The 21,999-nt window shown below is 44.4% G+C and overlaps 1 long non-coding RNA gene across 1 annotated transcript; it reads right to left on the reverse strand.

Annotated features, from left to right (window-relative positions):
- Positions 1-1,082: 1,082 nt before the first annotated feature.
- Positions 1,083-21,034, reverse strand: LOC119702022. Its single transcript, XR_005257226.1, has 3 exons — positions 20,869-21,034; positions 17,588-17,689; positions 1,083-1,848 (listed from the first exon to the last, which is right to left on the reverse strand). It is a non-coding gene; the product is annotated as an uncharacterized LOC119702022 (long non-coding RNA).
- Positions 21,035-21,999: the final 965 nt, after the last annotated feature.

A 21,999-nucleotide genomic window follows, 5' to 3' on the forward strand; every position in this document is an offset into this window, starting at 1 on the left:
CAACTGAATCTAGTGGGTAGCACCCCTGCCCATGGAGGAGGGGGGTTGGAACTAGGTTATGTTCCCTTCCAAGCCAAACCATTCTCTAACTCTATAGTAATTCTTTGATTCCCCTTTCAGTAGCTGGGAAGACTGAGATCAAATCTGAGCAGCCAGGAGGGGTCTGACCCATGACTGATCTCTGAGCTTATTGCAGATTCTGCAGGGAGGATGCACAGGACCCTGGGAGCCTGTGGGTTAGTATACCAAATTTCACAATACAGAAAGTTGTGCTCTGCTGGGGAGGTTTCCTGCTCAAAAATCCCTATTCAACCTTGCTCATCAAATGCACGATGAAATACAAGGTGCTTGAAACAATAAAATGGAAAGGATTGGTGCTTACATTCCAGTAGCCACAAAGATTTCAGCTGTAAAATTAGCTTAAATATTTTCCACACTTGCTGTTTCCACTGATGTTTGCAGCAGCACCATACTGATTGCTCCATCAAATACAGCCCAGAAAAGCAGCCAGGTCAGCACAGAAGCAGAGGTGATGTTTTCCATCACCCCTTCCCTTTCTCATTCTGAGTGAACTCAAGCACACAGTCTCACATTGCAGTCACAAGGGCCTGTGTTTCTCATTTTGTCAGGGGAAGTCTATTCCTGTAATCAGCTTGGAGAAAGCCTGATGTTGCTGCTCTCAGAGAGACATCACAAGCTCACAATCTCTGGTCAGGTTCAGGCCAGGTGTTTGCAATGGCATGTTCACCAACTAGATCCCAAAAATTCCTTTGGAGGTCTGAGATAAATAGAGATGATGGTTTGAGTACTCATCAGGTCAAAGGGTTAAGTGTATCCCTGTAAAACAGCTCTCCTCCCTTAAGGATGCAGTCTACAGTGCCTCGTAGAGATCTTCCAGATCTGCCAAGTGATTACACTCTCCTTTTACAGGGAGAAAAGTCATCTGCTGAGATATAAAACACCAAAGATGCATTTCACATCTTTGCTCCTATTTGTTATTTGAGCCGCTGGACTTCTCATGCGACCTCAACCCTACACCATAAATCATTTTAAAGGATGTTTTAATATCTGTTCCACAAATCTGCATAGACATCCTCTCTGACACTTTATTAAAGCCAATAAGCACATGCCTATAATGAAGAACTGCTGTAACAGCACTTGGCTTTTTGACCAGAGTATCAATTCTCCCTTTATGCACGGGAAAAGGGGGTATTTATTTAATTGTGCTTCCCAGTCCTGGGCTCTGCAGGTCGTGCTGTTCCCAGTCATGCTCCACAGAGTCCGGAGGATGTCAGCTTTGTCACTAATATTCCAGGAGCTGAACCTTGTCGGGATCAGCCAAGGATTTCATCAGCACAAGGTCAGTGCAGACACCTCCCTTCCTGTGGGAAGCTGCTGTGACGCAGCTCCCTGGCCTGGGGCTCTGCAGCACTTTCTGGAAACTGTCTTCTTTTCAAGTCTGAGTGGGGATATCAGAGATCAAATCACAGCCATTCGAGCATAAGGCAGTGAGCATCACACGCCACTGAAGCACCAGAAGTGCAAAGCTGTGCCCACGCACGCACTCGCTGGGCTGAGGTCACAGATAGGGCTTGGCAGCAGCTGTGTGTGAGAGGATCTGAGCACAGGCAGGCAAAAGGACTGAAGGAGGAGAATTCCTGCTGGCAGTCCCCTTCAGGAGGTACATATGCCCAGGAATTGGTGCAGCATGCAGAAATGTCTCCGTACTGAACAGGCAGACAAGCACATAAAGATACGGCATCGACCCAGACTGCGTCTTGTGCAATTACTGACATGTTTTTCCATGCTGTGCTGTGGTTCCTTTGGAAGTTATTCTTTTTTTCAGCCCTGCAAGAAGACAGAAAGTCCTTTCAGTAGAAAGCCCTGAGCAGTGTGTTTTCTAGCATGTTGTTTACATCCTGGGGCTCCTGCCTATCCCAAAATCCTGCCTTGTCACAAGGCAGTAAGTCAGAACTTCAAAAGGAACACTGTGCTTTGGGTTGCCAAAGTGTAATGTTAAACAAAGAAACTAACCAAAAAAAAACCCTCACCTGTGAAAAATAACACTTTCTGACTCAACACACCTGATTCCCAAGTTTAATCTTTGTGTTCTGTATGCTGAATTCCCTCACAGTAACACTGCGTGGGACGCATGATGGGATCCTCCCCCTGAGTTTAATTGCAGCACAAAAGGTTGTAGATGTCTCATCCCCAGAAACATTCAAGGTCGGGTTGGACAGGGCTCTGAGCAACATGGTCTAGTTGAAAGTGTCTCTGTTCATGGCAGGGGGACTGGGATGGATAGCTTTTAAAGGTCCCTTCCAACCCCAACCATTCTGTGATTCTGTAAACCCAGCATTGTGACCCATGTGCACACTCTCTGCACAGCATCTGTTCAATTTACAGCCTCCAGTACATGTTTGCTCCTCCCAGCTCTGCAGAGAGACAGCAAGAGCCATTCTGCTCAACTCGTGCCTCTTCGATATCATTGTCATGACAGCAGATTTCTTAATTGGTGGCAAAAGAAAGAGAGATCACAACTCAGTTTTGCAAGCACTGATTGATTTTGTGAGGCTGAGATTTCAGGTAATAATTTGAAAAAAAGAAATCAACACCAAGTGCTTAATTTGGTGGCCAGTGTAATTTGTTTCCAACATCACTCAACAGCAAATAGAACATACAAGAGCACAATTTTCATGGAATGGCTTAAGATGACAGAACTAGGTCTTTAAATGAATGGTCATTTTATATCAAGGGATACAAAGTGTTTGAATGAGAATGTGGGCCTTCCTAAGAAAAATAATAGGAGTAAAACTGGAAGATAATGAAGCAGAAAACAGGAAAATAAAACAACACAAAAGACTCTAAAAGCAATGTTGCAGATGGCTGTGCTGGAGGACCCTCTCCTGAGCCAAAAAAGGCCTTATTCCTGAAGAACACATTCAACAAAACAAACCCTAGCAAAGATGAATAGGGCAAGGAATTTCCAAAGGAGGGATTAAATTGGAGATGGAGTTATCCTGGCTTCTATCTATCCCCTTCAAACAGGAATCAATATGCAGGCAATTGCTTAGCTTTAACAGCCTCAGTCTGCTGAACTAGTTGCCACTGAACAGTTTTGAAGGTCACGTCTTAATCTCTGACGTGTCTGAAAGAGAAACTTTCATTTATATATTTGCTCACATCACTTGGCCATATAGCGTTGATCTAAGCTGACATTTCTAGCAATTTGCCAGGGTTTTTTAATATATGATATTAAAAAAACACCACCAAAATGTTTAAAAATAGGCTGAAACAAATCTTTTTATTAATGCTTGGAGAAAAGGAGCATTTCTATATTTCCTGTGCAGTGCTCATGCACTGCGCTAAAATTGATAAATGGTTTAGAAATGTCAACTTGTATATCCAAGAGGATGATAAAATGAGGATAATATTTAGCTAACAATGACCTCATAATTGTTCCCTACTAATGAGAGGGTAAAATCTTTGTCACATGCACATTAACAATAATAGCTGCCTTACACATGAGCCACTGGTAACAGACTTGCTTTTCTGGATGTTTCTTTTTAAAACCCCTTGGAAGAAGATCCAAGATGCCCTGGTGTTCACAGATCACACAGGAAAAACCCACCTCTCTCAAACACATCACCACCCTTTTGACTCACACCCATCACCCCTTTTGACTCAGTGGCATCCTGGACTAGTGAGCGTTGCTGGATTTTCTGTTTCCCCAGGTCTGACAGGTCGGCTCCTCCCCGAGCCTTTCCTAGAGCTGTCAGAGCTGTCAGATTAGACAAGGACTCTGTCAGGAGGCCCTGCCACTCAGGAATGAGTGACTTTGAAGCACTCTTGGCATCATATCTGATGACAGACTATCTGACTTATCCTCAGGTCTCTCCACCCACACCTAACAACAAGTTTGCAGTGAAGGCCACCCACACATGCCCTGACATGCAGGTGAGGTGGCTGATACCAGCCCAGGATGGAAGTGTGCAATCAGGAAAACTCCAGCATGACCAAAATAACTCGTACCACCTGCAGTCCACCCAGGAAGGCCATGATTTTTACATGAATCATTGTGATGCATTTTGAAACTGCACTTGGATGTTTCTGAGTTTGTGTCTGCTTGGATTCTCTTTTCCCAGCCTTAAATGTTTATTGATACGAGGCAGTATCCGAGGTACAATGAGGTCCTCTCATTGCAGATTGAAACTACTGCAGCCCTGATTTATTCTAAACTCTACTTGAGTTTCTGTGCTTAAAATTTTCCATTGCTGATTTTAAGCCTTTGAAACACGTTTGAAACAGCCATTAGGAAACACAAGGCATAGGGACAAATACTGAAGGATATGAATCTGGCTGCAGATTGCACCTGGAAGATGACATCATAATAAAGGCACCCCTAAAGAGAACTCAAGAGGTAGGATAAATATGTTTGAACCACATCAGACCAATGCAGAAATAAAAGCTTGAACTATAACTTTCCTCTGTGAAAAGATTGATTCTCAGATGGAGAACAAGAATATGAATCACTAGCCCAAACAGTCTATGCAAAATGTATGATCAATTTAAAATAGAGAGAAGGAACAGGGGATTACACAGAGTGATGGAAGGCTCACTACAGAAATTGCTGTTATTTCCTCTGTGATACTTGGGAAGGTGGCTATAAACCCCACTTACTTCTCCTCAAGGAAGATGCAATTTGTACCTGGCATGGTTGTCGTGTCAGGGTGAGGTATCTGCAAAATATTGACCAGAGAAGTCTGCAATTGTTACAGAGATTCAGACATAGCATTTTCCATGCTTTATCATGGTCTCAGGCATCTGTCTTTGTCCTTTAAAACAGCTGTTTGACCTTTCATATCAAAAAGGCTGAAATCTGCACAGACTTAGAGCCTGACTTTTGTTGTAATAGACTTGTGCTAGGTAAGCCCCAGGATGGATGGATGGATGGATGGATGGATAGATAGATAGATAGATAGATAGACAGATAGATAGATAGATAGATATAGATAGATATAGATAGAGATAGATATATATAGATAGATAGATTAGATAGATAGATGTCAAAAGACAGTGAATGAATGTTTAATTAAGCAAGCAGTGAACCTGATGGAGAAGCCTATATTCCTTACCCTGTATACACCCTGTTTATGCACACTAAATGTGTGATGCACTTAACTGTGTGTGAGTATATGCACGAAAACACACCCATACTAAAATCAGATGCTGCTTAATATTGATTGACACAAAAGCTATTACCCGTTTCCTCCCCAAACTGTGTTAACTGCAGCAGGTTGGGCTGCAAAGATAGCAAAACACTATTTTCAGCTCTCTTTGCAACTTCTTGTGTTACTGAAATGTCTAACTTAAGTGGAAAATCAGATGGGTTTGGAAATTTGCCAAAACCAGTTGCCAGCTCAGTATATCTCTAATACTTGGCATCCTCTAAATATAGGTCTTTTATTCTGGAAGAGGCAAGAGCTGAGGATGCTATTCTGCTTCTCGGAGCTGTGGTTTCATTTTCCCTTCTGAGACCCACAGTTCAAACTCAGGGGGGAACAAAGGAACTGCTGTTCCCCCTATTCAAATTAATTTATTTAATAAACAACTCAATAATTTCTTCTTTGTTACAGGGAATTTTTTTAGGGTCTTTATTTTGGAAAGAGCTTCTCCAGAGGAATTGCCAGGGGCCCATCTAGTCCGGTATCCTGTCTCTGACAGTAGCTAATGCCATGAACAGTTATGGAATAACTTATTTATAAGGGAAGTTTCTTCACCCTGAGGAGTTTGAGGTTGCCTGTGCCTGGAAGCATGCAAGTTTATAATGCTTATTTTTATCCTTTCACATATAACCACAGACGGTCTCGCCAGCTCTATCCACTTCTACTCCTTCCTGCTGGGCTCTCTGCCTTGGTGATGCCTAATGGCAGCCATTCCCCACAGGTTCCTTGAGCTCTGCATCTCTGTGGGGCTCAGTGGATAAATTCGCCATGTATCACCTTTCAGAGTTACTGGAAGCTCCTGTCTGACAAGCAGGGGGAGCAGCAAAGCCTGATTTACCTTCTCTGCACCATTTGATAGAGGGTGTGGGTGCTTTTCAGAGGATTTTTTTTTTCTTTTTTTACTCTTAGCATGTTATCTTTCATTTCTCCATCCCACACTTCTAATTTTTCACAGTCTCTTTTCAAAGACGGCTTGCATTTCTCTTATCCCCTCTGAGGTTCTTCTTTTTCTCTGGTATATTTTTTAGAAATGTAGGATTGGAAGGACTCAGGAGACTGTTCAAAAATCCATCAACCTCTGTCTTAAAACTAGTCTGCAGCTTTCACTCTCTCACTGCTGCAGACACTCACACCTCTGATGGGTGGAAAGCCCCAGCTGCAGTGTGTGACCGTTCGCCGTGGGCCAGCTCACGCCTTTGTGTCCTTGTGATCATCCAAGAGGTTTTCCAGCCCCCAGCTCTGCATGTGGCTGATGCAGAGGGCACTCAGCATCCTTCAGACACTCTGCAAGTCTAAGAAAGAGATGCTTTTCTCCTTTCTTGCTGAAAGATAACTGTGAAATGCTGAAACACTCACAAGGTGGTATCCTAAGGACCTTTTGTCCCAGTGTGTATACATCCTTGAGTTTTATTTGCTCTCCTAACCAACCTTGCCCAGTGTGCAGGAAATGCCACACAGACTCTCACAATTGTCTTCCCAGGCAGTGACAGCTGACCATGCATAAAGCAGAGTGAGCAAATGTTCTGAACCCAAATTAATCAACTGCCTTCACAAACAGACCCAATCCAGATTGGGATTGATGTCTCAGCTTGTGTCAGGGACATGGACACAACACAGATGGTACCTTCACCTCCTGGGGTTTCAAGCTGGCAGCACCTGCCTGGGGAGCAGTTTGTTCCCCAGAGGGCACCATGGATAAATGTTTTCCAGCACGTGAGTGAGGCTTCAGCTGCTTTGCTCATGAAAGGCTGGTGGTTTCCAAGCAGCTCCAACTCACTGACATCCTGCTTTCTAATGCTCCAGTGTTCCTCCTGCTAAGCCAGCCAGCAGAAAGGAGAGGGATGGACAGCCCTCATGCTCCCTGCAAGGATAGACTGTCACCAGGGACAAGGCTGACTGGAGATACCACCTCACTGTCGGAGGCAAGAGCGGAAAAGCCAAAATCCTCAGAGGGGACTCATCAGACCAGAGTTACTCACACTTCTCCCTGGGTGTCCCTCAGGTCTCTTGGGATGTGCAGCCCCAACCCATGGGCTGAAGGAGAGGGAAGGGATGGGTGTGACATGGACGGAGCAGGACAGGGAGCCTCAGGTGTGGCAGGAGGGAAGTTTGCTGCATGGGAGCAGAATGCCTGAGCAGAGCAAAACCCAGACTACAGCCACACAGAGGAAAGGTGAGGGAAGAGAACTGCCTGCACGGATGCTGTGCTGCATAAATGGGCTGGAAATGAGCAGGGACAGCTCTGCCAGAGAGGACACAGAAGGGACACTTGCTCCAGCTCACATCATGAGAATAGTGAAAGAATGCCAGCTACAGAAGAGGGCTTTCATCTTGGTGCTGTATTCTTTGCTCTTCATTAGCAGGAAGCTCCCATTTGTGAAATTAAATCTTCAGGAAGGTTTCAGGGTCCCAGCCCTGCTAATGCCCCTTCCAAACAGCAGGCAGCAGCATCCAGAAAGCCTGAACACTCTAAAGGCCAGTCTTTATCAAATACCTTAATTAGAAAATGTGTGCAGCTGAAAACAGCTGCATGATGCCTGTAGGGTGGAGGCAGTTCTACAGCTGGAGATGGTCTGGGGGGCAGCAAGGAACAACATCACAATCACAGGAGGGTTTGATGGATGGAGAGGCAAGTTTTACGCAGACGGGAAGGAACAGAGCTTTCTTAGCTGTGCCAGTAGTGGAAGGGAAGATATCAAAGAACAGCAGGACAGAAAGGAACAAAGCAAATAATTAGGCAAATTAAATATTTGTCTTCTTTGCATTCTGATATGCTGAGGCAGTTAGTAGTAGAGGATCTCACTAAAGGTCAGCCTGCTCAGGGAAAGCAGTCAACTCTTTTCTGCACAGAGCCAGAAAAAAGCAGCCTGAAGCAGCTCCACCTGAACCATCCCAAACAGATGTGCATCTAACCAGGGTTAAAATCCCAGGGCTGGAGAGTCCACCCTGTCCCCAGACAATCCATTTCAGCATTCCACACATCACTTCGAGGAGGCTTTATCTAACATTTAAGCTCTGTTTTTCCTTGCCATAATTTTAAGACTCTTCTCCAATCCCCTGCAAACAGGGAACAGCTGACCCTGGCTGTCTCTGAAGTCACCTTTTACACTTATAGAATCAGTTATTGCGTCTCCACTTTTATCACTCTCCCTATCCAAGGCTTGTGAAAGGACCCTGTTACCACAGCAGCTGACAGTCTCACATCTCTAACGGTGTCACTCTATTAAAAACACCCTTCTGAGAAAGCCAAAGCCAGGCCACCATTCTGTTTATAGTCTAAATCCTGAATCCTGCGTGACTTTCCCAAGGTCAGATGACAAGGCTTGAAGAGAAGGAAGCTGCATCTCCCACTCTCTCTCTCTTCCAAACCGACCCACTGGGCTCTCCTCCTCCTGTTCCAGGCTGCTGGGTGAGAACTGAGTGCTGCAGGCTGTGTTCCTCAAAATGACTCACTTTCACAGTGTTTTCATAATGTGGAGAAGAAGGTGACTCAGAAACTGCTCCTCAATAAATAAATCATGGGCTGCTCACAAGGGGTGAGCTACAAAAGGACAGTGAGTCTTTTCAATGCTGTGCTAGCACCTTGTGTTGTTCCTCCCGACCACTCCATAGCTGGAGCCTCTCCAGCATCTGCCAGACTATTTAAGATAATCTGCCTGCTTTATCTCAGGATTGGTGTTAGGAGATTGTCTGGGGGCCTTGTCCAAAAGGAAAGCCCCCAATTTATAAACACACAACAATAAATGGCCTCTCCCAGCTCTCTCTCGAGGCAGCAGGTCCGAGAGGTGTGATTTTGCAGACTGGGAGTGAGGCCCACGGAGATTTGGTGCTCTGCCAAGAATCACACAGGAAAGCCGTGTCAGCTCAAGGAATTAAACCACACTCTGCTGAGCCCCAGCCTGACTGTGTGCCTGAGCTCAGCTCCTGACTGTTCCTGCAGCAATGGTTCCTGCTGAGAGTGCACAGCTCAGAAGCTGTCCATGGATCTTAACCAGAAAGGAGATCAAGTTAAAATATTTGGAACTGGCTCTCCAGCACACTAACCTGAGTTCAAACATTTGGGTTTTAACCTTTCCATATAAAAAGAGAGGTCCTTTCAAAAGTAAAAAGAAAAAAAAAAAAAAAAAAAAGTTATTTTTGGAAAACAGAACTCACCCACAGAAGCTTGGGGTACTTTTTGACCCTCTTTGATTCACTGGGCTTACAGGACATAGGGAGCTTGAAAGTCCCTAAACTCTGAAGCTCTGGGGCAACCCAAGGAATTTAGGCTGTTTGTAGAGTGAGATGGGAACACTTCTCTATTCAAACACCCAACTTCTTACCTTGTCCTGAAAAGCAGCTTGGACACACACAGACATCCTTACCAGACACCTCTTTCCATGGAAGGAAAATCCAGGCCTGAGGCCAAGATACACACCTGGTCTAGAAGATTAGAAAACCAGGGTCAAGGGACGTTCTTAAGTACAGAATATAAATGGGCCTCAAAAAAAAAAAAATCTTGAACATATTTCAAGATCCTAGTCCCTCTTTCTTTTACCTTCTACTTCCACTCTTTGGGAAACCTTGAAACCTAACTTGGCCCCATTTATACATTATTTTTCCTGAAAAGCTTCAATTTCTACTGAGCTCTGCTTACCAGCCCATTTGTTACCATCCTCATAAGCAAAGCTCATTTAAACAGTTTTAGTGCCACACTACATGAGCATATACCATTGCCCTAAAAGAGAAGTTGAAAGGAAGAGCTTTGCAGGCATAAACCTGCATTTGCAGTGACCAGGAAAGAAGATCTCAATTCACCCACGAATGTGCTTGGTGCATTTTATGTTATCCCAAATTGTAGTCTTTTTTTGTACCTTCTTCATCAGCTCAGGGATCTGTAAACAACCACTATAAATTTGGAAGAGAATATTGATGCCATTTTGCAGGTGACATGTTTAATAGTTAATATATTTGATTCAGGAACTGACAGCTGCAGTTTAGAGCTGTAAGAAATTTGATTTAATGAGAGATCTATCCAGTGCAATAAGAAATTTGGTTAATGCAGAAAAGAATTGGTTTGCAAGCGATCCCTCCCCTTAGCAAAAGGCAGCAATGCCTATGTTTCATTGAAACATTTGCTTCCTAAAACAATTACTCTCTACCCTCCATTTCAGCATATGAGATCTGCATCTCCCAATTAATAAACATCTCATACTGCTCACTTGACTTCTTTGGTGTGTCAAGCGTCTGCAGCATTTCTGAGTTGAAAGCAGAGTCCTCCAGCACCTCACAAGTGAGGGGCAGAGTGACCAACTCACTCAATGCAGATGCCCTGAAATCCATGCAGCAAAAATGCCAGGGTTGGGAAGAGAAGAGGGAACTCTCGAATCCTACACATCTGGAAATAAGAAAGCAAAAGAGGAGGCAGGTCTGTTTCCTCCTGAAAGAAAAAAAAATCAAAATTTATGAAAGGGAGGGGACTATTTTAAGTTTGATGTCAAGTCATCTTAGGCCCTACATGCAATATCCATAGTAGGACTGTCTGGATTTATACAGGGAGGAGGAATTGTGGTAGCCTTGGCTTAAGAAGGTGCATTTGTTGTAGCTGTCTTTTGCTAAAGCCAGGTTACTGATTTCTGATGCAAAATGCTTCATCCCAAAATGCCTGATTTGTATCTCTTAGACCACTATGACTGTCACACCAGTCACCTTTCTTTTAAAGCTCTTACCAGTTTGTCAAAGGTTGTGTCTTCTTTCCTTATCCATGTGAGACATCTATCAGACACCTCCAAAGTCCACTTTTCCAAGTGAAATTATGAGCCTAAGACTTGGTGTTTCTCCACAGTCTGGAATAGTTCTACCCATTTTGGTGCTCATGGACATCTCCTGTCCTGGACCAAATCAGGGTGGACATTTTCCTTTTTCTGACAAAATAAACACTTAAGTCTGTATTTATGTTACATCAATTCTGCTAAAATCAAAAGCATTTTTTTCCTAGTTGCCTTCTCAACCCTCTACTGCCCCTGCTTCTCCTTCAGGAAATGGCACCATATCCACTAAAAAGCTTTAGAAGGGAATGGGTTTTTTGGAGTGAATGTATAGAAAATATGAATATATATTTATCTATTATTCCACTCTCCCTCTAGTCAGGAAGTGCAACATGACCTTAAAACCCAGACACAACCAGTGTTGACAAGCTCAGCAGAGAGCCCAGCAGTGGGAAACATCTGAAAGCAAGAGGATTGTGGGGGCTCACATGAGCTCCCTCTCCACAGGAAAGGTGGAGGGGGGAGTGTTCACCTCACACGAAGGGAGCAGATCAGAACCAAGTCCTGCTGTGAGGAAAGGTGCCAAATTTGCTGCATGAGCAAAGGCTGCCTTTGGTTGATGTGACAAGCGCTGTTTCTGCATGACTGTGGATGGATTCAGTCCTTTGCATGTGCCCCAGCTCTGCCTCCACATTTAATTTATGCAGGATGCATACCCACCCTCCTGCCTTCAGCAGTGCCCTGGCTTATGCATGCATGGTCTGATTAACCTCAATAAATCTGTGGAGGGGAAGGGGTTAACTCCTTCATTTGGAATTTGGTTCCACTGCTGATGCACCAGCAAGAATTAAGTCCACTGACACTTGCTCTCTCTGCAAATCATATTAGCTTTCCAGGCTCCACAGGGAGAAAAAAAAAAAAGAAAAAAAAAGAATGAAAAATCCCCAGAGCCTGGTCAGACAGTGCTCACAATCTGGTTAGGATGGTTTAGAGTCTTACCCCTCCCTCAGCTGCAAGGCAATACTTGGATTTACTCGACTGCAGAGGCTCATCTGCTGTGTCCTCACCACAGACCCCAGCCCTGCAATTAACTGTGCACTGGCTGACTGCTCTCCCTCCTGGAAACCCGTGACCCACCAGAGCACACCGGGGGCTCAGCAGCTCCTCTGTGACCCACGGGGTGGAGGATCAGAGCTCTCACCAGGGAGCTGAGCAGCCTCAGCCCAGACACACACAGGTCACCGAGCTATTCAGCAAGCAGGGTTTCATTACTATGCTTTAAACACAGTGCCCTTTAAAAACATAGGCATACTTTTTAATTAAGCCTTTGGTGTTTCCTTTCAACATCAGATATCTCAGTGTGCTGTCCTTTCTTTTTCTTAATATAATTTGATTGGAAGTGCATTTGGCCATATCACATATATTACAAAAGGCATTTTTTTCCTCATTGCTTCAAATTATTTTTCCAATCATATTCTATATACTGTGCTCAGGAGTGAATTATAAGGAGTTAGGCAACATACATGGTGTTAATTAGATAGGGGACGTAGAAGGCAATTTTTCCATGACTCCAGGGAAACCTTTATGTTATGCTTCTAAAGCAAACGCAAACGGCCATGCGATACAAAGCGCTCCTTCAAAATCAAGTTACACACTGAAATAAAATACTAAGAGCAAAATTAGTTTCTCCAATTTAATTCAGTAAAACTTTAATAGCATCTGACTGCTCACTGCAAAAGTCATTAAAAAAATTATAAGGAATTCACAAATGACTGATAATGTGGAAACACGGAGGCTCGGATTCTGCTTCCAACAACGGTCCTGGTGCAGGGAAACGCTGGAGCCCTCTCCTAATTCTGCACTCCAGGAATGTGCTCGTGGGCCAAAGTTAACAGCTAAAGTCACACTGGCTTCAGCAGGAGGCTGATCTGGCGAGGGAGGACGTGGGAGCTTTGATCTGGAGGGAAAGGTTCAGGGAACATTCGAAACCTGGACTGAGCCTTGTGCACACATCAGTAATTGTGTCTGCTAATCAGGTAAACACTTCTGAAAAAGAGGACAAGCTTGAGCAGGAGAAAGGCAGGCGCAGCAAATTAGGCAAGCCAGTGAGTCTCTTTTATCTCTGACTCCACGATAACCAGTGGAGGATGTTGGAAGACTCACTGCATGCACAGGAAAACACGAATGGAAATTTTCCTAAATGTCATTCAACGACTACAGACAATAGATGGTTCTTACAGAAACAGAACTGTTAGGAGCAGGAAGATCAGAGGGAACAGAGCTGCCACTCATGCCTCTGCTATGGTAGCTCAGAAGAGCACAGTGGTATGAAAAAAATACTTTTCTGGAAAAGTGACTTTTTCGGTAGGGATTTGCAGAGTTATAACTCGCCTCACATGTCTTTTTGTGTAAAGTGGAGGGCATAAAGCGCAACCAATCATACAGGGAACTTTTCAACTAAAGATTTTTCTCTCATCTTTGTGATAATTAACACTCTTTCATTAAAATGCTGTGTCCCCCCTGGCCAGAATGAAACTGTGCATGCCTTACACCCTGCTCTTAATAATGTTTTTAAGGTCTTGAATCTTATCAATTAATATTTTGGAGTGATTCATACCATTTCTAATATGCAGCTACTGAGCAGAATCATGCAGATAAAAATATTTTCTGAAGAGATTCAAAATAATTGCTTTTTTAAATTGCTGATGGGGGTTCTGCCACTCAAGCAGTTAAGCCTGAAAATGTGCTTAAGAGATTAAACAAGGAAAACTGAGCTGGTCTGGTAGCTGGCCCCTTTCCATGTGTCAGAGAGTTGTCACTACTCCAAGTGCAACGAGATGACTTAGGATTTGCTGTGGTTCATCCTGCACACAAGACAGACAAGGTGCAGAAGTTTCCGTGTTCAGCCAGGCTTTGCACAGCTTTTTCAGACAGTCACCAAGGCACTGACTGGTTCATCCAAGGGAAATATGTGTGCCAGGCAGTGATTTGGTGCTTGGAATCAGAAAACTGCTGCTGGCAGATGCAAACAGGCAGTGTGCAGCTTGTGCAGGACTCCCAGGGAGGTTTGCAGGGTGATGGCTGCTGCCCCTGTGGGGCCAGAGCTGTTTGTCACCTCTGTGACTCATCAGGAGGGGACCTGTCCCACCCTTCCAATATAGGAAGTTTCCTACATTATTCAAAAATATAATTTCTTAACACAACGGTGCTTTTTGCGGGACTGTGCCCTTTGTCAAGGCTGAAACATGGGGCTTGTTTGCTGCACAAAAACAGTTTCAGATCCACCACCAAACTGTGTATGTGCATACACCCCTCCTCTGTTCAAGTTGTGTATTTGTGCAGTTGTATGTGTGTTTTTACATGTTCATTCACAAAAATAAACAGTGAGGAAGCCTTTGAAGTTTCTCTGTATGCAAAACTAAAAGCAGATGGAAATTTTCTCTTGATTTTATATATATAAATACAGTTGAGTCACAGTATATATATCATTTTTCTTCTAAAAGGAGAGCCCAACTCTCAGCTTCCCTATGTACTTGTGGAGCCAAAATTTTGGGTCATTAGCGGGTTGGCTGATCCCATGTCAGGTGCCTAAAGACATGTCAAAGCTGTCTAATTTCCATATATTACATCTAATCTCTTGTTCCCTGTATGGCATTTTTATGCACTGCAGTATTAAGACACCTGGAGTCACCAGTCACTGGTTAGATGCCCTGATTTCACACACCTGAAACTCTTAAGCAGCCAGGGAATCTGTGTAGCACTGGAGAGGAGCTGATCACTTAAACATCTTAAACTCTTATTCTAAAATCCAGTCTGTCTTTTAGGCTCGTATTCCCAAGGATGTCTTCCAGAGCTCTCTCTCTCTCATCTCCAGGGGATGTCTGCGCTACCTTCTAATGGAAGAGCCAAGGGAGCAGGGAGCAAGCAAGTTAATTTAGTGTAAGCCATATCACAAGCCTGCTCATCCCTGCAAAGCTGAGGGCAGGCAGGTGAAAATCTGCAGGTGAAAAGTTGTAGTGAGAAGCTGAGGGACCTGCAGGACAAAGAATTCCGTGTGGGCAGGCCCTGGCAGGTCAAGGAGGAAGGCAAGGAAGACACGGTCAAGAGGCCCCAGAGACTGGAAACCTAACAATAATTAACTCACAGGTTCTCCTTGGAGGCTCACAACTTCATATTCAAAAGATTGCCCTACTTTCTGCTCTCAGATGATTTTTGCTTCGCAGTGCAGCTTCATTACTTGCTTTTCACCAAGGGGACTCCCTCCTTCCCAGGTGCCAGCTTCAGGGGGCAGGATTTTCCTTGCTCTTACAAAAGCTAGAGAGCTGGCACTGAGTCCTTTTCTAGGTAATTTTGTCCATTTAAAAACCAAAAATTCAAATATTTATGAAGAAAATGTTAGCCTAGAAGAAATGATTTACCATGCAAAGGGGAAAGGTGAATGAGACAATTAGAGGGACAATCTAATGGCTGTGCTAAGAGCAGAGGGTTTGTTCTTCTGAAATTAAGCCTTGAATTTTATTCTCCATTAATAATGGAAAGTTTGACTGATAAATCAAACATGATTAGTGGTGTGGAACAGAGATAACATGAGAATAAGCAGCAATATCCATGCCTTTCTCTTGCAAAGCTGACCTTTTTAGTGTTTTGCAAAAGGAGGAATGCTACCTGTGACTGTGGAAATGTGCTGAGCTTCATGAAGAGTTGATTATTTATTTCTCATCCTGCTATACTCAGTAGTATCTCTAAATTGCTCATGGTGCATGTTGCTCCCCTGAGCACCAGACCAAAATAAATATGAAAATTGATCATAAAAAGGACACTGTAATAAAACAAATGCACGTGCTTCAGTCCTTAAGACAGTTCAATATAGGCTGGTCTGTTATTGCTGGATAAATCTGAGTTGTTAAGAAAATGCATATCATAACAAGAATATCAACTTATATCTTAAAACTGTTGGATAATACTTGAAACAGATCATCTCTACCTGGATAGCAAATTTGTTCTAATAATACCATTTATCTGAAAAAGATTGTATAATTGTTTGTCCCAAAGACCTGCGTACTGAATAAAATCCATAACCCTGAGGCACACTACTTCTAGTGTGGCTATCAATTGTTTTAAATTATGACACAGAGATTCAAAAAGCTTTATGAAATTCCATTTTAAAATTTCAATCTCTTTTTTAATCAGAAGTGAATATTAGGGAAGACCCCATGCTCTTGTCCTCAGTTCACATTATTTTCCTGTCATATGGCATCCAAAACAAAGTGAGATTGGAGAGATTAAAATCATAGGACATTCTGGTTAGAAAATAAATGAGTGCAAATTACTGGCTTGTGTAGGCATTGCACCACTCCACTGCATGTCTCCAGTCCCATCTTGGATGGACTTTGGATCCATGTTGGAGCCTTGTGTCCAGCTCTGACTCATGGATCCATTTCCTACTGACTGCACCCTTTGTGTGGGTCTGGTGCAGCTCTTGCCTTCTCTGGCGCTGCTGAGGGACCCATCGAGCTCTGCCCACCACGTTCAGACCCTGCAGGACTGCACCCCTCACTGCCCAGGCTGGGGTCACCCTCATCCCCCAGCTTGCCTTCCCTCAGGGAGAGGCTGTCCCTTGCTGCCCTGGACAATGAGCTGTTCTGTCACTTCGGTGTGGTCAGTTCCCTCCTTCCAGCATCCCTAGGAATACATTTCCAGAATTATCCCTTTCCTTTCCACCACTCCCATTTTTTCAGCCTGCAGTGGCTTCCACGACAGGTACATGCTTGAGGATCCTTTTGTTGTGCTGGGACATGAATCTCAGGTTCCTGACAAGAACAAGGATCTTAGTAAAGGAGGGAAAATCAGTGATGTCCCTTCAGAGAATCCAGGTGTCTATTCCAAATCTAAGTGTAGCATTCAGCTGCTGAGTCTTCACAGAGAAACAGGTTCAGAAAATTTAGGTTTGTGTTTTCTTCACATCCTCTAAAAAAGGAAACACCAGATATGGAATATGGTTAATTAAAAAACCAGAGGGGAATTCCTCTTGATTGGATGGGGCTGGCTGGCTGAGGATATCCAAGGTAAAGTGTTCTCCAGCAGAACTGAGGCATTTCCTACACAACATCCCTATCCCCTAAGTAGAACCATTCACAAATTGCTTCTGAGACCTCACAGGCCCTATTCTCAACAAACCTTAGCACTGAGAATGGGGCTGAAAACTTTAGTGCCCCAGGGTGACCAGCAAAGACAGGTACTGAGTGCTCAGTGTGCCAGGATTTCCAGATCCTCCTGGGGAAACAACAACTTTCTCAAATTGAAGTAGAAAACACAGGCAAAAGGCAGAACACAGCAGAAAGCAGGTTCCCCAACACCCACGCAAGCAAAGCTCACAGAAGGAAGCTAGAGAGGTTAAGTACAATATTAAACTGCTGAAATTAAGCCAGAAAATGCTGCAGCTTCTTTTTACTTACCCTGTTGGAGTGTTGGACAGAGGTTTTGCAGTCAACACAGACACTTAAGACATGGTGGGCTGACTCAACAGCAAGCAAAATGAGTGAGCTTCCCAAGGATACACTTCCCCCAGAGCCACAGCCTTGTGCCAGCTGCAAAGTCCCTCAAGGGGTGACTTACCTCACTGAAATGTAAGAACACAGTCAGAAAGAAGGCTCAATCCACAGAAAAGCTACATGAACTTCCACCCTGCCATTGGCAGTATTTCCTGCCTGGGAGAACCTGGGAAGAAGAGAAAGGAGAGAAATGCAGAGTCACTCCTGTCACCACACCTTTTGTCATCAGCTGGATGTCCCATGGCCATACACATCTGCTGTGCAACTATTGCTGTGCAGTGAGGCCAGCACATACTGCTGGAAAAGCTGTGTGTCATAAAATTGTTCATTAACTCCCAGCAAAAGGTGGGTGCATAAATCAAGCTATCAGTGCACTTTCCTTGGGAAGTGGAAAGAAGTCTGGTATGAGCCAAAATCCATAGAAATCCAAGATCTCTCCCAGCTATTACTACTGGCTTGTATTGGAAAGGCTTAAATCCTCCCTGAGTGCAGAAGAGAGGAGAAGGTGCTGGCAAGGGTCCAGCTGAGGACACTTGGCTCCCAACACAAGATCTCCATTTCCCCAGTGGAAACCCTGCCTGAACCTCTTCTGCTCAGCTCTGTTTACCTTGCTCCCCTCCCCACAGGGCTTCCACCCACACAGGGCAGGAGGAGAAAGAAAATTGGATGGATTCTACCAAAAACTGCAAAGTCACAAAGCCCAGAGCAGCTCTGAATTTGCAGAAAACACAGCTTCTCTTGGAAGCAAATTGCAGCCTTGCAGTGCTCACATGGGCAGCTTAGAAAGGTGTGAAGGGTGACAAACCAGCAGAAGACATTAGAGCTGTTTGAGCAAGATTCCAGACTGTTTTTAATTATGGACTCTGTGTTTTAACTTCTGTTTTTTCCCTCTTTCAGAGAGGCTTTTGATAACCATTCTTCCTTGAGCCTGCTGAGCCACCTAAGTGCCACACCAGGGTGAGATCAAAGGTCTGAGATTTGGGTGCTCTGTGCTGTGCTGAGCCCCATGGCCTGCCTGGCTTTCCCATCACCTCTGCTCTGCTGTCCTGTGCTTCCCTTCACTTGCTCTGCACTATTTCTCTCCTAGGAGGGTCCCAGTTTCGAGTTCTCTTCCCTCCTGTTCAAGCATTTATGTTTGGGTCCCACAGCGCTCAGATCTGCCAAGGCAATTGCTGCTTTCACAGCCATCTCCTGTCTTTAGAGTCACTGCCTTTCTCCTCCAAAAATCTTTATCTCTGAGTTGAAAAGAAAAATGTGTCCATAAAAAGGCAAGTGGCTCAGCTCAGCTCCCATCTCTGCTGGAGTCAAAGGGAATTTCCCAATGACTTGAACAACACCAGGAGACAACACAATTCCTTTATCCATGCACTAATGGTCTTCTGCTGCCATTCTGCTCAGCAAGAGAGTCCTGTCAGTTCCCACAGAGCACACAAAGTCACCATTACTTATTCTGTAACACAAGACAATCCCACCAGCTTTTTTTCCATTGCCTGAGATGGACTTACTCTGTGCTAATATGCATGTAATGTGAACATCTGTTTCAGTTTCAAACAAAGACAGTAGGATTAAGGGGAGTAAAAAAATAAAAGGAATTATAGGAAACAACATCATTGAACTAGATAGGATGAGCAAGGTGTGCAGCCTGGCACATGGGCTGCATTGCAGAAGGTAAATGTTCTGTCAGACCACACAGCCAGGCACAGGGCTGAGAACCCAGCTCCAGCCTCCCACACAGCCCTCACTGCACTGGGAAAGGACACACTGCCAGGGTGGCAGCCTGGGAAAAAGAAACAAGGACAACCCAGGACCAAATGGCATGCAGAGCACTTTGGCAACCCCCGAGTTTCAGTCATCCTCGCTCATGCTGTACACAAGGAGATGGTTCCATGAAGAATGAGATGATGAACATATTACTGACTGCAGGGCCAAACCTGAAATCGCAGTCCAAGACAAATTCCAGGCAGCACTCGCTGACTGAAAAGCAGCTTTCAAGCCTTTTATTCATTGTTAATGCAGAGAATCCATCAGTGATCCAATCTACAAATATACATATATTTAAAAAAAGGAAAAAAGTGGCTTACAGACATTGCTTGCCTGTTATTTCAGGCTTAAAAGACAAGCAAAACCTTCAGAAAATATACATGGTTATTTCAGAAATAACATCAGTATTCAGTAACACAGTAATTATTTATTGTTTTTATTCCTGGCTGCTTATGAGACTTTCAAAGCCATGGAAACAGCAATAACCTACCTCTCTACTTTGACCATTTCAATATGTAGTGGTGTTAGATTCTGGCTGGCTATAAACATACAGACATATATACAGGCACCAGGTGTGTAACACCTCTGGATGTGAATGTGCTAATTATCTCAAACCCTCTCAGGGTATAAAAACATGAGGGGTGACTATTTGGTTACAGAGGATTTCCACATTGCATTTACTCCTGGGTCAGAGCAAAATCCCAGGTTTGCAGCTAGCGGACCAGCATTATCTCTGCCTTAGCACAATTTCACGCTAACCCTGCTCAGAAGATTATTCCCAACCCCATCCCAAGAGCTTAGGGCCTTCCATTTGATTTGGCATGTGTTTGGTTGTGGGAACCCAGGACATCCCTCTGGGTGCCCTGGATGGCCAGAGCCGCTGGCAGGGGGCTCTGAGACCCTGGCATGCAGCCAAAGACACACGTGGGGTTTTGATCTTAGCCCGTGGAGCAAATTACCAGCTCTGTATGAAGAATTACAAGCCCCACACAAAAGTTTGAGTATTGTAGTAGAAGTAGTCACGAAGTGAAAGGAAGGATTTTTGAGTGCTGTACAGGGGGGTTTTAAGCCTTCTACGCAGGGGTCCAAGTTTTGTACATGGGGGTCAGGAGTTCTAAGATGGAGGGGGATTTGGGAGTGCCCTGTCCTCCTTCTTTCTCCTTCCTAACCTCCATGTCTTTGGTGATGTTGGCACTCACAGATTGGTTTAGAGTAGAAAGTCACCGTTCAATATAGATAGTAGGTATTGGGGAAAAAGTATAAACATGTAGTACGTAATATGTTATATAAAAGATGGCACCAGCCCCCTGGGAGGGCAGTGTGCCTTTGTCTGACCTGCTGAACGGGCCACAGCAGTTCAGGGAGAAGAATCTTAGATAACCAACAATAAACAACCTTGAGACCAGACAACAGAAGACTACTGAGTCTTTCTTCGAAGGCACGGGTTGGAAGAGGGACTTTTCCATCTTTCGGGGTCACCCCAATCTGGGGATGAGACCCGACATTTGGTCTCAGGTAAATGTGATTTGTCAAAGGGGTTATGCCAGCACCACCCTCCCAGCCTGTGTGCATACCCACACTCACCTGTGGCAGATGAAGCTGTTATCACTCACTACAAAAACGCTTTACGCTGCCTCAACACAGTAAGACCCTGCTCTCAGCTGCTAGAAAATTTTGCTAAATGTTAACTAAAGGAGTTAAAATTTCCCATGTGGGTGTCCCCTTTAGCTGAATTTTACTATCCTCACCTCAGGGGCGGAGCAGAAAAAAACTGAGGTTTTAACTCATACTAAGGAAAGCCTTGGCTGGATGATTATATCTGGGGGCAGAAACCTGGCAGTGGTGGCTGGAGGACAGAAATTTAACCAAGGACATGCTTCCCACACCCCCATTAGATTAAAAAACCCTGCCCACATTTAGCCAAGTTTATGCTTGGAAGAGGTTTCTGCTTCCAGAGGCTCTTGCTCCATCTTCAGGGACCACTGTCCTCACAGAGGCCAAACCAACCATGCTGGCTGTACTGTGAGAGGGTTCCTGGGCTGAAGGCAAGGACACTGCCTCTCCCACTCTCTCAGCTGCATTTTTACAAGTAGATTAAACAGCACCAAGGCCTGTAGCACAGTCTATAATGTTTAATTATTAGCATGCTCCCTGGCACAGCTTTGGCTTGTCCTAGGGAGTACTCTGAGATGCTGTGTCTGGGCAGGGTTCAGAGAGCAGCACTTGCCAAGGGCTGTTCCCAATAGGCAGAAAGGATAAAGCCATCCTGTTATGGGAGGAAGAGAGTTTAGCTGTATGGATGTGAGCCAGGCTGTGCCACTTGCTCTTAGTGCCAGCAAATGGGCTCTGGCCCAGTTTAATTACAATGAAGACATATAATCAGGGACTCCTCTGTCAGGCATTGGCACTGAGGAAGGAGGAAAAATCAAACAGTGGAAAGGAAGAGCTGAATCCACTGGAGGGGAAGGGATGGCAGCAGGAGAGGGTAATTTTAGAGTTCCAGTTTGGGGTAGGAAAAAATGAGAGTGGGAGTTGGTGCAAGGGAGAAGGTAGGAATAGATGGGAAGAGATAAAGAGGTCACTAAGAAGGATTTGGATGTGGATGAGAAATACTTTTCTTTGAGAAGAAGTTTTGTAAGTGGAACTAAATGAGGTTGCTCAAAAATAAAGAATGAGATTAGAGAAAAAAGTATGAGGGATAGATTGTGGAAACTG

This window comes from Motacilla alba, chromosome 5, assembly GCF_015832195.1.
Source record: "Motacilla alba alba isolate MOTALB_02 chromosome 5, Motacilla_alba_V1.0_pri, whole genome shotgun sequence".
Lineage (NCBI taxonomy): Eukaryota > Metazoa > Chordata > Aves > Passeriformes > Motacillidae > Motacilla > Motacilla alba.